We start from the raw sequence: 14885 nt of genomic DNA on the forward strand, positions 1-14885 counted from the left end.
TACCTGCTTCCAGCAAGAGTTTGTAGGCTGAGCTCAGACTGAGGCTCTCAGCAAGGGTATCCTGATGAACTGCTTTAAGGGGGCCTAGAGGAGGGTTTAAGCAAGGACAAACAGTAGGAAAAGTAGAAGAGCTGAGCAAACTTAAAGCATGCCAGGGGGGCAGAGCCTGGGTGTGAGCACAGGAGAGAAGCTTAGAGAAAGAATCGAGATCAGATGAGATCACAAGTGACACAGTGACACCACAGTGACACAGTGGTGACACTAGGGAAGTATTTCTCCTAAAAAAGCAATCAAGAGCTAAAATACAAAACAAAACAAAAAAGGAAACAAGGGCTGCTACAAAGCATACACCCAAATTACACTGAGGTTGGAGAACTTAATTTCTCAAGTTAAAAAATCAGCATTCTAATTCCTTCACAGCATTCCTTGAGAACAGGCAAATGCATGCTCTAGATCCATGAAAGTGAAGGCTTTGCCAGAATAAAGAGTCAATCTTGGGACGTCCCTGGTGGTTAAGAATCCTCCTTGCAATGCAGGGATGTGGGTTCAGTCCTTGGTTGTGATACTAAGAGCCCCATACATCATGGGGTAACTAAGCCTGTGCAGCATAACTACAGGGCCTGCACCCTCTGGAGCCCACGCCCCACGACTAGAGAGTCCATAAGCTACAATGAAGGTCCCACGTGCCGCAACTGAGACCCAGCGCAGCCAAATAAATATATATATATTTTTTAAGTCAATCTTCCTCCTCAAGTCCACAAGTGGTCCTCCTGTTTGAAAACTGGAGCCCAGAGCAGCCAGATCTTCTCTTTGTTAAACGTAAATTTCCATTGGTGACGTTACCAAAAAAATTAAGTACTGGCGCAAATTTCTTAAAATACTGTGTATTTCAAACCATACCTGTCTGTAGGCAGTCTCCATCCCAGACCAACGAGTCTGAGAATTCTGCTGTAAGGCTGAGCCCACAGGAGATCAGAGAAAGGACCAGGCAGGCCTTGTACTAAAGGTTTATTTGGAAGATATTTCTAGCCACAAGGTGCAGAATATAGGCAAGAGACTAACTGCACAGTCTGTATCAGAGATGATGAGGATGTAAACAAAGGCACTGGTAGAAGGAAAAGTCATTCAGAAAACACTTGAAAGGCAAAAATGACAGGGCTGATGCCAGGAGAAGGGTCCCTAGGACACTCCACACAAACCTGACCCATTGTAAACTTTGATAATGAAGCTGAGACTTCAAGATCAGAGGGTAGCTTGAGCTTAAAACTGAGTTCTTTAACTTCCCAGAACCAGGGCAATCCTCATGAACTTGTAACCTGTAGTCACATACAGAACCCCGTGCTCAAAAAGACCCCATATCTGGTTTAACACTCTGCTGTCACCATCAAGATTCCTAATAATTTAAACTTTGAATTTCTTTTCATAAATGAGGTCAAAATGCCTCATAATTTAAACTTGTGTTCTATAAACAAGGTCAGATGGCACAATGGAGCGTGCATGTAAGCAGAGGGGATCTGTTTAATAAGAGTGGCCACCATTCCTTGCCGCCCGATTCATACACAGTGTTTGCAAGGCCCCATAAGCACAGAACTTTGGCAGGCTCACGACGCATCCAGTTCAGCAGGACTCAAAGCGAGTTCAAGGTAAATGTGCTACAACAACTGAGTGAGCAGGTGGGTGGGTGCTGACAGCCACAAGAGGCCATGCTTTCCTTTCAATCCAGAATCCGCTGCACATGCAGAAATGAGGCAGCATGTTTCTAAGAAACAAAAACAACCAAACACTCCTTTCATATCCTCGCTTACTCCTGCCACTCCCCTGCATTAACCAACCACTTGAGCTGACAATGACAGCACAGGAGAAGGAAAGACAGAGAAACTCCATGGTTCTTTTTCCTTTCAGTCTTTCCTTCCATAAGCCAAGACTAATAGACTGTGCAAATTGAGATGTGAAATAACAGTAGCCAGGTTTGTGCAGGGTTTCCTCTGTTCTGATAAAAACAATATACAAATGCAGTTACAAGCCACGAAACACTACGAAACGTGATTTCAGTAATTCTTCATAGTTGTTAAATGCTCTTATATTTGCATTTCACACTGGCATTGCATAATAAAAAGATGAACAATAAAATTCACACTGATGATTTTTATTTTCACTTCATTCAGAATAACATTAAAGCAAATAAACACCATGACTAGTAAAGAGAAACTACGGAAGAAAAAGAAAAGCTTTTCCTATTAATACCTTTTACAGCACTTTTTCCTGCTTTTTGAACAAGAGGGTCACACATTTTCATCATACACTGGGCTCCACAAAGTATGTAGCTGGCCCCACTGAGAATTACTGAACTCAAGAACATTATGCCCAGATCTAAATGTGCTGCCCACACTTGGATACATTTACACTGACATCAGTCAAAGCAACCTCCAAAGAACTCACCTATGGGCTGATGGGAGTGGTGCTGAGTTAACTATTAACTATTAGATTACTTCAGTCCTTTTCTCATACCACTCACATCATTGCAACAAAAAATCTGCTAAAACACGGCAACCCAATGTCTTTCAGCCAAAGATCTTTCTGAGTTCCTCTCATGACCTCTTGCATTCAGTTTACACTTTAGTTACGTTCTAAAGGCAATCAACATTGGCATCTTCATCTTTCCTATGTCATCTCTAACTTCCAACACTCTGGGGAAGGGTCCCGGGATGGGCGGGCTGGGCAGACCCCTCTCTCCCCCTATCGAACGAAGATGCACAGAGCCAGTTAAACCAGAGCACGTAATGATGCGGAGGTCTCTCTGCTGGACACCTGCCTCTTTCAGAGTACTCCCTGGTGCTCTGTGGTTCAGTGTTAACCAAACCCAGCCTGTGGTCCCAGACCCAGGCTGCTTCCCCATCACTCAGAGCTCTCAGATTTCCCCTGGGAAGTTGTTCTGTGAACCATTTAGTCTGGTGTCTAAAAATTCCTTCTTTACATACAGCCAGGTATCCCTTTGTCTCATTTCATTCCCCTCTTCTTTTTTCGTACCACTACTTTCCACTTCAATAAATTAATTTCCTGCCTGGAGATACATCCTGGCAAATGTGTCAGCTTGCATTGGTTAGATGAGAGACTTCTGTCATTCTTTCAAATGTTTCCTCTGTCTCAATAATCCTGAGAGCTCTGGGGAGCCTGAGTTACTTGCCTATGAATTTCCTCTCACGGCCTCCTATTAGACTGGGGGGGGGGGTGGAAAGGCAGACTGCCTGGGGTGAACTCACTCAGCTCTTATCTCTTTCAATCACATTTCTTTCCTCAATTTCCCGCATCCTTTCTTTCATTCTATCTGAAGAAGCATTTTTACAGATTTCAAAGCTAACCCGCATTCTCTACCTAATTTCAATCTACCCCTTTCCTTCCCTCTTCTTGTTTGCTACTTTCATATTACCCTTTCTGCCTGGACCATCATCAAACCCACACTGTCAGAGCACGTCTCTCTCTGTTCAATTCCTTGAAAGGCTGGGCTAACAGGACAGCCTAGGGTTCATCACCTCCCATGTCTTCCTCAATCTTCTGTACTCTGGATTCCATGGCTACTGTGCTGAAACTGCTCTCCTAGCCCACTGATGAGGGCAGCTGGACTCGGGGCCATTTCTCAGACTCATCCTGTAAGAGGTCTGCAGCACTGGATGGCGGGGATGGTCCACTTGTGCTGGGCGTGCTTCATTCCCTTGCCACCAGCAACCTCTTCCCTTCCAACCTCCCTGGTTATTCTTGCTCAGTCACCTTTAATAACTTCTTTTCTTTGGCCTGACCATGTCTACATGTCAAGAGTTCCCTGTGGGTTGTGCACCTTCTTCTCTTTTTATTCTACAGTCTCTTCTTCAGCAAGTTCACGCGCTCTTACTCTTTAGGTAACAACCCTACAGAGATGGTCTATCACTCGAGAGTTTTGCCTACACTCCAAACCTTAATGTCTAAATTCGTGCTTAACATCATGATGTGAATAGAGTGAATAACTAACAATTCTAAGCAGCTTTTAACATGTCAAGTACAGAACTAAGCCAGAGGCAGTAGTATGAAATGGTTGAGGTTACTGACCCCGGAGACTGTATCTACCTGCATTTAAATCCCTGTCCAACACACAATCTGTGTGACCTTGGGAAATTCACTTAGTCTCTCTGTGCCTGATTTCTCATTTGTAAGAATAAGAACAGTACCTTTTCTTAGGGATGATGTAGGGATTAAATCTAAGTTGAAATATGTCAGACAGTTAGAACAGTGCTTAGTACACACCTAGTAGGCATTAGCTATTATTAATACTGTTGTTGTTGTTCTCCTAAAAACCTAATGAGACAGGTTCTATGATTTAACCCATTTAGACAATGAGAAAATGAAGGTAAGTTATCATGGGTCACGATGAATTGCAAACTCTAGATGTTTAAATCTTCTTTTTCAGATGCTTAAATCTGAATTCATCATATTTCCCATTTAAATTCAACTTTTGCAGTGTGCCTTTCTTGATTAAAGTTGTTCTATCTGTCCTCACTCCGTTCACCACATATACCCCTCCTAACATTCAACATATTATTTCAAGAGTCATTTTTATAAAATAATAATAGTTCTTAGGTCCCTCCCTACCTTACAAAAAAAACCCACAACTCATTTTAAAGCATAGTCTTGTCACTCTTTTTTAAATCCCTCTAGGATCTGGCTTTAGAATATCTTACCTCTATTAACAATACTGATCTTCCTATCTTTCTCTAAAACTATATTCTACATTTTGTTCCAAACCCAAGGATGTTCATGTCCCCCCAGTGTCTCAACATTTCCTACTCATCCCATTCAAATCCCACCTTCTCTAGTAGGACCCCTCTAAACCCAATCCTTTACTATTTCATAGCGCCATCTTCTACCACTTACCTCCAAGAAGCCCCACAAACTGATTCTTTAAACTTTAATACTCCTTATATTTCAAGAGTAATTCATGAGGCTGTAAAACAGACATAAAAAAATCAAAGGCCCCTCATCTTTCCCATCATCTTCATCCTATCCCCCACAGATCACTCCATTTAGCAACTTTTTCCTGCACTGACAAATATAACTTTTATATGCATGCTTGGTGACTTTTTCCCTTAAAATAAATATAATAACCATTTGTTTAAATCTGTAAATTTTCCCCCAACTTTCTAACAGCTAAGTAGCTTTCTAAATCTGTTTTTCATTATGGTTATGTGTAAGGAAGATCATTCCATTTCTTCCCCTATCTTCTCTATATGAATATCCTTAAGGGTAAAGACCATGTTTTATTTGCCCTTATATCTCCAAGAGGACCTCGTACCAAGGCCAAGAACTGTTTAACAAAATAGTAACAATATCTGTCATTAATCCAGTGTTCACTGTATGCCAGGAAAACCACTGTTAATGCTTCACATATATTATCATATGTAATTCTCATAACCCACCCAACTATTCCCATTTCACAGAAGACAAAAATCACATAGTTAAGGACAGAAGAGTCTAATTTACATTTATCTGACTCTGGAGCACATCTGCTTCATCTCTTTGCTTATAGGTAATAAAACTGTCATAAGAACATCTTTTGCTTTTTCAACCAAAGCTGGGAGAACATAAGAGTTCCGAGTATCCCAGTGTAGGCAGATGGGGCCGAATATAAACAGACGGGCCTTGGAATGAATGGTAAGTAGATGGAGGCAAGTGGCTACAGCCATAAAACTAACCCACCATTCAGTTGTTCAAACCATGTTTACTGAGAACCTACTAAAAGTTAAATTACTTACCTCCCCTTCTTCAGGTTCCTCATTATGGTATTCTTTAGTAATAGCTGCCATCATTTATTAAAAACCTATGTGCCAAATGTTTCATTATTATTTCTATTAACATTTTCTAATACTGACAAACTTCCCTGGTGGCTCAGACAGTAAAGCGTCTGCCTACAATGCAGGAGACCCGGGTTCGATCCCTGGGTAGGGAAGATCCTCTGGAGAAGGAAATGGCAACCCACTCCAGTACCCTTGCCTGGAAAATATCATGGACGGAGAAGCCTGTTGGGCTACAGTCCATGGGGTCGCAAAGAGTCAGACATGACTGAGCAACTTCACTTCACTTCAATACTGACAAAAATTCCATAAGACAAACACCAGCACCACTATTTACAGATAGGAAAACAGAGACCCCAAACCATTAAATTTCTTGTCAAGATTAGTCTGTAATGAATAGCAAAGCCAAGATTCAAATTGAGGGTATGCAGGGTTCCAAAGTCCGACCCTTTTTTTAATCATCCAGGATGGTGCCTTTCAATTCTGAGCGAAAAGAACTATGACTTCTTTAAAATTTAAACTCAGTCAGGATCCCCTCTGGCTTCAAGTATCAGACCCAACTTCTGTGGTTGAATCAAATGAAGATTTATTTTTCTCAAAATAAATCAAGAGGTGGGCAGACCAAGTCTGGTACAGCATTCCAGAAGGCCATCAAGCTTCCCAGCCCACTTACCCCTCAAGCTTCTTGAATTTGTTCACAAGACGGCTTCTGCGGTTAGAAAACAGCATCCATTATCCTGGAAGAGAGAAGGAGAAGCACAAAGAGCAACTGCCTAACACGCAAGAGAGTCTGTGGAGAACCCCTCCCAGCTACCTTATTGGCCAGGACGATGTCACTTAGACACCGCCCAGCTGCAAGGGATTCTGGGAAATCAAGTTTTGGTGCGTATGTGTTTTGTTTTGTTTTTACCTGACCACCAGTAAAAAGTGGGAAGGATGGAAATGATTGCGCACCTAGCTGTATCTGCTCCACAGGGTAATGTAGAGTGCAAGCCATCCTAGAGAATCAAGGTAACTTTATAAGAAAGCAATAAAAGAACTTTAAGTCTATGTTTAAAAGCCCTCTTGGTTGGGCAAAGTCACCCACTGATGGGGGTGGAGGTCGGAAGAATGTGAAAGTTTTACAGATGCATCCAAGCAGCTGATCCAGAGGAAAAACACTGAGACCCAGGTGACTTCACACAAACTGTCCTGGCCGACTCACAGGTTCAATCACTGTTTCCTATGAGTCGTCACTGTTTCCCTTCCTCCCACTCACTCGCTGTAGAGCTACTTTAGACGAGAGCTTACAGGCTCCTCCGACTCTTCCATCATTCATAATAAAAAGTAGAGTGTGTTCAAATTTCAGTTCAAGCAAAATAAAATCCTCGACCATGTGTTCTTATAAGAAGCATTATCTTTACAAAAAGATAATGGTTCCAGGGATATTATTTATGCAACCACAGCCACACTCTCAAGTCACTGTATTAAGAAAGTAGGCCATAGAGCTTTAGGCTGTTTACATTTTATTTCAAAGTTCAAACTTTTCTCATAAAAACCTCAAACAATTCTGTGATGAGAAGATTGTATTTGTGAAAAGATATATATGGAGAGAAGGGTGACATAAAGCCAGCAAAAGAACTTCTGTGAGCTATATCCTAGGTTCACAGGAAATACAAGATGACATGAAATCACATTCAGTTATACAGTTCAGAGTAACATGCATGCCAAGGAAGCAGTAAGAGTTCCCAATGGGCCTACCTACTTCTTTCCAGAACTACCTTGTGTGCCTAAAGAATTTGGCTACTTACTTATAAATGGACTTGTCACTGAAAACAGCATCTTCAGTCTTTCTCATCAGGTAAAATTAAGTTTTCCTTTGCTACCCCACACGCAACACTAGAAATCAGCATATTGGCTCTCGAACTTGCATTTGTTTTTCTGTCAAATGCTTAATTTCTCTAAGTTAAAGGAGAGGTGAAAAGACCTCACCTTACTCTGGAGTTTGAAGGATGTCCACAAAATCTACAGCCAGTCCCCAAAGTAATGGTATTTGGTCTTCTTCCTTCACGGTTCATATCAGTGCAACGAGTCTTTACCAGAATGACTGATATTCAGTGCAATCTGAGTTCGCACAATTCCTTCGGTCATGGGCATTTTTTGGTGCACCACCACACGGAAACCGCCACCTGATGTTTCTATTCTGAACTCATTACATTCGCCAAGAAAAACAAGGATATGAATGTAGGCCAGTCAAACTGTGAGTCACACCAAGTTCCAGGGAGACACGCAACCAAAGTTCAGTCACAAACTAAGACAACACACCCACCTGGATCCCTCAGAGTCCAAACCCACGTTTCAGAAATAGAAGCTATGCAAAGAGAAGTGGTAGAGGTTTCACTCAAACCCTCCTCTTCTTCAAAAGCTGCCTAATGAGTGTGTAAACTTAAAACTCCTGGAAGGGCCCACTTTTTCATCTAAAATCCAGTTGTTTGGTGTCTTAGATCCTTAAATATGGGGCAAAGTATTGATGCAAAAGAAACCCTCACCACTTGGCTTTTTGAAACATCAACCAATGCCAAACTGGCATCAATAATTACTGTTTAAATAAAGAGTGTAAAAAAAAATAGAAAAGTCTTTGTATTTTCTAGGGTGGGTTAGTTCAGCTTTCTTTTTTTAATCCATTAGCTCCATTTAATGATGCATCAGTCTTTATGGTAGTGATATATGTGACAAAAGTTATAGGCTTTTGGCTAGGAAAATCATTCTAACATGCATGGCAATGAATTTGAGAAAGTGATGACATAATACACTATAGATTCAAGGAACTACATAAGCCCGGAGCAGTTATTGGATAGTGTCAACATGGGGGCAGCTGGATGACTGATTTAATTGTGAAATTATCAACTTTTAGTTGAAGGGAAATGCTGGCTAGAGGACAGACACTTTGTTTCCTTTGTCCTAAAACAACACCCAGTGTCAGTAACCTTAACAGCTTTGGATCACATACTTAAATCCATCTGTTTCACCATGGTTAAAAAACAACAATAAAATCATGGTTTCCTGAACGATTTCACAATCAGATGCTCAACTGGGATTTTTTTCTTACTTTCAAAACTAATGTGACTTTCTAAGGAAATCTTTGGGAATAAAAAAAATGTCATAATTAGGTATTGGGTTGGCCAAACAGTTTGTTTAGGCTTTTTCCACGTTACAGAGAAACTCAAACTTTTTGGCCAACCTAATGATATCTCTTGCCTATGTGCGCACCTTAAAGGAACATTTCTTTAGTAAAGAATCAAGACACAGACCCAAATGTGAATGGATATTCATACATTCATTCATTCACTCATTCATTCACTGTTTTGAAAAGGTAATTCAAATCAGATCAGAAACATGTAATAATATCTCTGAAAAGACAAGAGTGATGAATGAGGTCTTTTAGTTAACAGTTTAAAAGATGTGCTTTTGAGGATATAGGTATTTTTTAAAATGGGAGATCAGAACCTCAAAAAGTTACTTTTAATGTGACAAATTACCAACATAATCTAAATTAACTACAAAAGTACAACTAGTTCATAAATATGAAAGGTTTTAAAAAGAAGTCAGCTAGTCAGTAATGGGGTGGGGGAGGGGGGGGTGAGGGGGGGCGGGGAATTGACCTTGTTCTGATTTATCTCCTGCAAGCACAGTGAGCAACAAAAAGACTACCTAAACAGTTAATGAACGCTCTCTCACTGAACCTGATTCCAAAAAATGACTAGAATGCCCCTGAAGTTAGGCACTATTGATATGTAACAACAGTGTGCCCTGTATTTCAAGTAAACATCTGTCCACAAAGGCCAGATTATCCCATTTTTTAAAGGAGCTATCGTAGCTGGTCAAAGAATTTAACCAAAACCTGATTCTACCTTTCTCAATAACTCAAACATCTTTCAAGTTTTGTCCTTTGAACATACTGTGTTTTAGTATACCACATCTGCCTCCTACACACAGATGGAGAAAGAGAAATGTTGGTTAAAAATAAGTATGTAAACTTAAAGGTTGCTACTCAAACTGCGAATGCAATTTAAAGCTTTGTTATATTCAAGTCAGTAAGCAAGGACTCATTTCTTGGAAAGAATTATAAATCTGAATTTGGAAAACAAGATAACATCCTAATGATACTACTTGACTGGTTTTTGCAGCTTTCTTTCGGTATTACAAACAGCAGTCTGAATACTCCATCAGTCAAGGCTTCAGAGAGCTCTCACCAGCCCACAGGAATTCCACCTCACCTCCTGGACTTTCCTGCTGAAAAAGTGCATTGGAAAATACAGTGTGTTTTATGTACTTCTACTCAGATGGTAAACAATTTGTCTGTAATGCAGGAGACCTGGGTTTGATCCCTGGGTCGGGAAGATCGCCTGGAGAAGGGAATGGCTACCCACTCCAGTATTCTTGCCTGGATAATCCCATGGACAGAGGAGTCTGGGGGGCTACAGTCCATGGGGTCACAAAGGGTCAGACTGTACTGAACAAATAACTCTTTCACTTTCACAGAACATAAATAGCAAAGACTCGGTCACCATTATTTCAGTGACATTAGCCAATTTCTGTTTCTCAGTCCAAAACACAGCCCAAAATTAAAATATATACGCTTTTTCAGTGAAGCACACCTCCTCTTTGCAAAAAAAAATCTACTCTTAATCCATCCTGTGCAAATTAAAAATTTTAAGAACAATACAGATCCAGGTGTCTTATGCATGCATGCATGAGTGTGCGCTCAATCACTTCAGTTGTGTCCAACTCTTTTGCGACCCTTTGGACTGTAACCCGCCGGGCTTCTCTGTCCATGGGACTTCCCAGGCAAGAATACTGGATCGGTTTGCCATTTCCTCCTCAAGGGGATCTTCCCCACCCAGGGACTGAACCCATGTCTCTGGTGGTTCCTGCACTGCAGGTGGATTCTTTACCACTGAACCACCAGGGAAGCCCTTAGGTGTTTTATAAACAACAGCAAACAAAACACCTCTTTTTTGCCCTGCAACCTAACTGGTATCTGGCTAGAAACACAGAGAACCCCATCAACAAAGTCCTGTGTCTCCACACTTCCCGACCTGGGTTTATTAGATGCAATATTGTGGCTTCTTTCTTTCCTCTCCGGAAATGCCCTGACGTACAGGCACCTGGGATGCAGCTTTTGATTCACAAAGAAGTCCACGCCCGTTTCCTCCCGACCTGGCAACAGAAGGATCCTCACTGCTGAGGCACTCTGGTGAAAGAAAGGGAAACTTGACTCAGGAGTCCCAGCCCAAATACTTTCTTTGCTTCCCCAAAAGAAAGAGCCTTCAGCACTGATAAGTGAGGGTTCTCAATCAGTGTATGAGGTCGTTTTTCCCCAGAAAGTCAATCATACCCAGTTAGTGACCTGGGCACACAAACACCAAGCAAGAAACAGCTAAAGGGTTTGAAACCGGAAATAAACAAAAAAACAGAATTCTGTACTTCTGCTGATCTAAATATCCTTTTGCTCCCTACAGGCAGTTCCTTTCCCTACATACCGAACTGGAACATGAGATCAAGTTCTTCTTCTATTGCTCCCTGCAATTCTTATTGAAAATAAGGATCTGTTTTGGCCCCACATGTTGAAAAATTCATGTTCCTATAATTAAGAGTTTGTTTGCCACGCCTTTAGCCACATTTCCCAGTTAAAACTCCCTTCTCTAAAAATGATCCATGAAAACAACTACCAGCTCTCGTCTTTCTCTGAAACAGCCACAGAAAACAGATATGAAGGTTCTCAACAGCCTTTCTAACCTTTCCAGATCACAACGTTGGCAACCAAAGGGATCCTCCGTTAGGATGTGAGAGAAAAAGAACCGGCGTTGAAGCATGCCCCCAAGAGACCGGTCTTCCCACAAGCTCATAATTAATACACTCCAAGTGAATTTCTCACGTTCTGACGGAACTATAAAAAAGGATTTCTTATATTATGATATAAAAAATATGAATAACATTGACAGACTTTCATTTAAATGTAATACACCACAGGGGAGCCAATAAAACACAAAAACTTTTGTTCTCTCATCATAATTTTTGAGTCGATATTTCATAAACTTTTTGTGACATTTTAAAATAACACACACACACCCCTACACACACACACCCCTACACACACCCACACACACAGACACCACACTTCTCTGATTGGGGTTCTCAAGTATTATTAGGAGACTGGGGAGGGGGAGGTATTTAAGGAAACAGACAAGATCTCACACGTCCAATCCTGGAGGTATTTTTCACCTAAAAGCTAGTTGGGAGCCCCAGGAGTTAAGCCTTACCCCACCCACCAAAAAGTGCCTGCTCCCACTGGGAAACTGGAGTGAGCTGGAAAAGAAAATCGAGCGGTGAAAAGGAGGAGCAGCTGCAACCACACAACGGTGCCACTACACTTCGGTCCCCGAGAGGAGCCAAGCGCCCTTACCTGGGGGGAGGAGAGCCGCCAGCACGAGTTGCAAAAGTTGTGCTTCACCTTCGCCCGGAGTTCAAAGCGCCGGCACTCCGGCCCCACCGCAGGCTGGCTGCCCCGAGTCCTCTCTCGCCCGGCTCCCGCCTTCCCCACCCTCTCGGCCCTACACCATGTCAGGAATCCGGGCAAGCACCGAGCTGGGAGCTGACATCACTCCCAGTCCCAGGTACCTCCCCTCCCTCGCGCCCTCCCACCTCCCTCGCCGCGGGAAAGAGCCAAAGAGAGCGCGCGGGAGGGGCGTCGGCGCGCCGCGGTTCGCTCTGATTGGGCCCTCGGACTGTCACTCAGAGGAGCCCACTAATTTTACACATTCCTCTCTGAGCCCGGCGCTGGGCTGGAAGTGGGTGTTGATGGAAAAAAATGCTGCCTTTCCTGCTATCTGTAAGGGAAGGAGAATCATGGTACGAGGAAGATCCTTGCAGGTGGTGTTTTAAACTTTTCTTGGCGCGTTTCCCAATCCCCCAGGTCAGAAACGAAACTAACCTATCCAAGCCCCCCTTTGAAGGAAAAACTGTCGCCTGTGTGTCACGGGCAAGTCCGAGTCCGGCGGCGCGTGCAGCAGAAAATGGCTAGCTTGAAGTCAGACAAATAAAGGAAACCGCCAGCTCGCTCAGCTCCCCTTTTATCTTGGGGTTGCTGGGCGTTCCCTTAGAACGGGAAATTTAGAACTTCAAAAGCTCTTCGAGAAGATAGGGAGGACAATCCTAGAAACTGCGACCCAGCTCTAGATTGTTAACCCTGGGGCGTTATCGACCATGCGGTTTGCTTTTGCTTTTAGTGACGAAAATCACAGCACGCGAGCTTCCAGGCAAATAAAATTGAACCTCTGAAGTAATAAAAATTACTGTTTACCTTTTTTTAAAGACCTCAGGGCTGCTGTTTTTATACACAACTGAAAAGGGGTGGAAATCTCACAATTGAGTTCAGCAAGCCACAGGAGAATAATTATTGTTGAATGGAATCAATTGCAGTGGCTGAGCTATCAATTAAGAATTAACTAACGTTTACCCTGGCAGCTATCAGGCTATACCCTGGCTAATAGAACAGAGAGATTCTCAGGAAATGGGTCTTTCAGTTTGCCTAATAACTGCCCCAAGGCAGGACTGAATTGTGAAACGTGGCCGTCTTTATATGAGATAAAGATAGATTATCCGTCATCTTCTGGAATTACAATGCACTGATTACTGACTTTCTCTTCATTTTTATTGTTTGTTTTTTTGATGGATGAGGACGTGTTTATTTTGCCATTCTGCCACAAATTGTAGAAGGGATGCACAGAGTCCACCAGTGTGTCTGAGTTAATTCCCACAACCATCCTGTAAAGTGAGTGTCATTAGCCCCATTTCAACATAAAGGAATGAAAGGCTCAGCAAGGTTACATAAGTAAATTGCTCCAGAACTGCAGTTGAAACCAAGGTTTATTGGATTCTGAAGCTATTTCTTCTCTCTAGAGCAGTGATTGCCCACAATCTACACACATATAATGCCAAAAATAATAATAATAATAATAATCCACCAACCCCAGCAACTGCTCTCACAGACCAATTTCTATATTATCAACATTGTGCTGTTTGTCAAACCTACACTGCTCCAAGCTCCTAACTTTACTGAATCCATTTTCCCCCAGCTCTAAGTCCTTCTATGCACTACTTCCAAATAAGTTTGCTAAAACCCTGTTTGGTTTTGCTGTCAGCATCTTCCTCTTCCAAATCAGGTCCCTCTTGCCATGCAGTTCTTTGCTGGCCATTTAAAACTCTCTTATCTGGGCTCTCTGCACCTTTCCCACCTTGTTGCCCCCTTCACTCCTGGGAAACATTTCACTGCAAACTGGTCTACTCCCAGATTCTTGATTGCATCTCACCTACTGGCCTACCTGGAATCCCCACTCTTCTGTTTGGGAGAGCTTTGTGAAGTGTTTTGTTTTAGTTTTGAGAGTTTTTAAGATATGTTCTCTTAGTAACTTTCAAAGATGTAATACTGTATTATTATCTATAGTTGCCATGTTGTACATTACATCTCTATGGCTTACTTATTTTGTAAGTGGAAATTTTTACCTTTTGATCCCCTTCTCTCAAAGCCTTAAGTCCTTGTCCTTGCTGTGCCCTACAGTGGACAGAAAAAGGGGTCCATTGTCTAGTTCTGCACTTGCTTGCTGTGTAACTTTGTGGTGTGCTGTGCTAGGTTGCTTCAGTCATGTTCAACTCTTTGCAACCCCATGGACTGTAGCTCTCCAGGCTCCTCTGTCCTTGGGATTCTCCAGGCAAGAATATTGGAGTGGGTTGTCATTTCCTACTCCAGGAGATCTTCCTGACCCAGAAATGGAAACTGCATCTTTCACATCTCCTGCATAGGCAGGCAAGCTCTTTAACACTAGCGCCACCTGGGAAGACCTGGTCATTAAAATATGCATCAGAAACCTAATCATCTCTTTTATAAAATGGGACTAATAATACTCACATCAAAGGTTATTACAATCCTTACTGAAGTTGTATAGATGTGTTAACGTATGGTTATCTATGTCTTGCTTGCTTGCTAAGTCACTTCAGTCGTGTCCCACTCTGTGCGACCCCATAGAT

At 42.2% G+C, this 14885-nt stretch overlaps 1 protein-coding gene across 26 annotated transcripts in view; it reads right to left on the minus strand.

Annotated features, from left to right (window-relative positions):
* PPFIBP1 (PPFIA binding protein 1) overlaps window positions 1–12593 on the minus strand; it is a 203192-nt gene extending 190599 nt beyond the window's left edge. For 8 of the 26 annotated variants that reach the window (XM_069585500.1, XM_069585490.1, XM_069585492.1 and 5 more), the window contains exons 1-2: window positions 12265–12526; window positions 6493–6556 (exon numbers count right to left, since the gene is read on the minus strand). The gene's annotated coding sequence lies outside the window, so the exon portion shown is untranslated. Of the gene's footprint in view, window positions 1–4902; window positions 4973–6492; window positions 6557–12264 lie in introns of all 26 variants that reach the window. The other 18 variants (XM_069585501.1, XM_069585493.1, XM_069585485.1 and 15 more) reach the window with 8 other exon arrangements.
* Between the last annotated feature and the right edge of the window lie 2292 nt (window positions 12594–14885).

Source organism: Ovis canadensis, chromosome 3 (assembly GCF_042477335.2).
Source record: "Ovis canadensis isolate MfBH-ARS-UI-01 breed Bighorn chromosome 3, ARS-UI_OviCan_v2, whole genome shotgun sequence".
Lineage (NCBI taxonomy): Eukaryota > Metazoa > Chordata > Mammalia > Artiodactyla > Bovidae > Ovis > Ovis canadensis.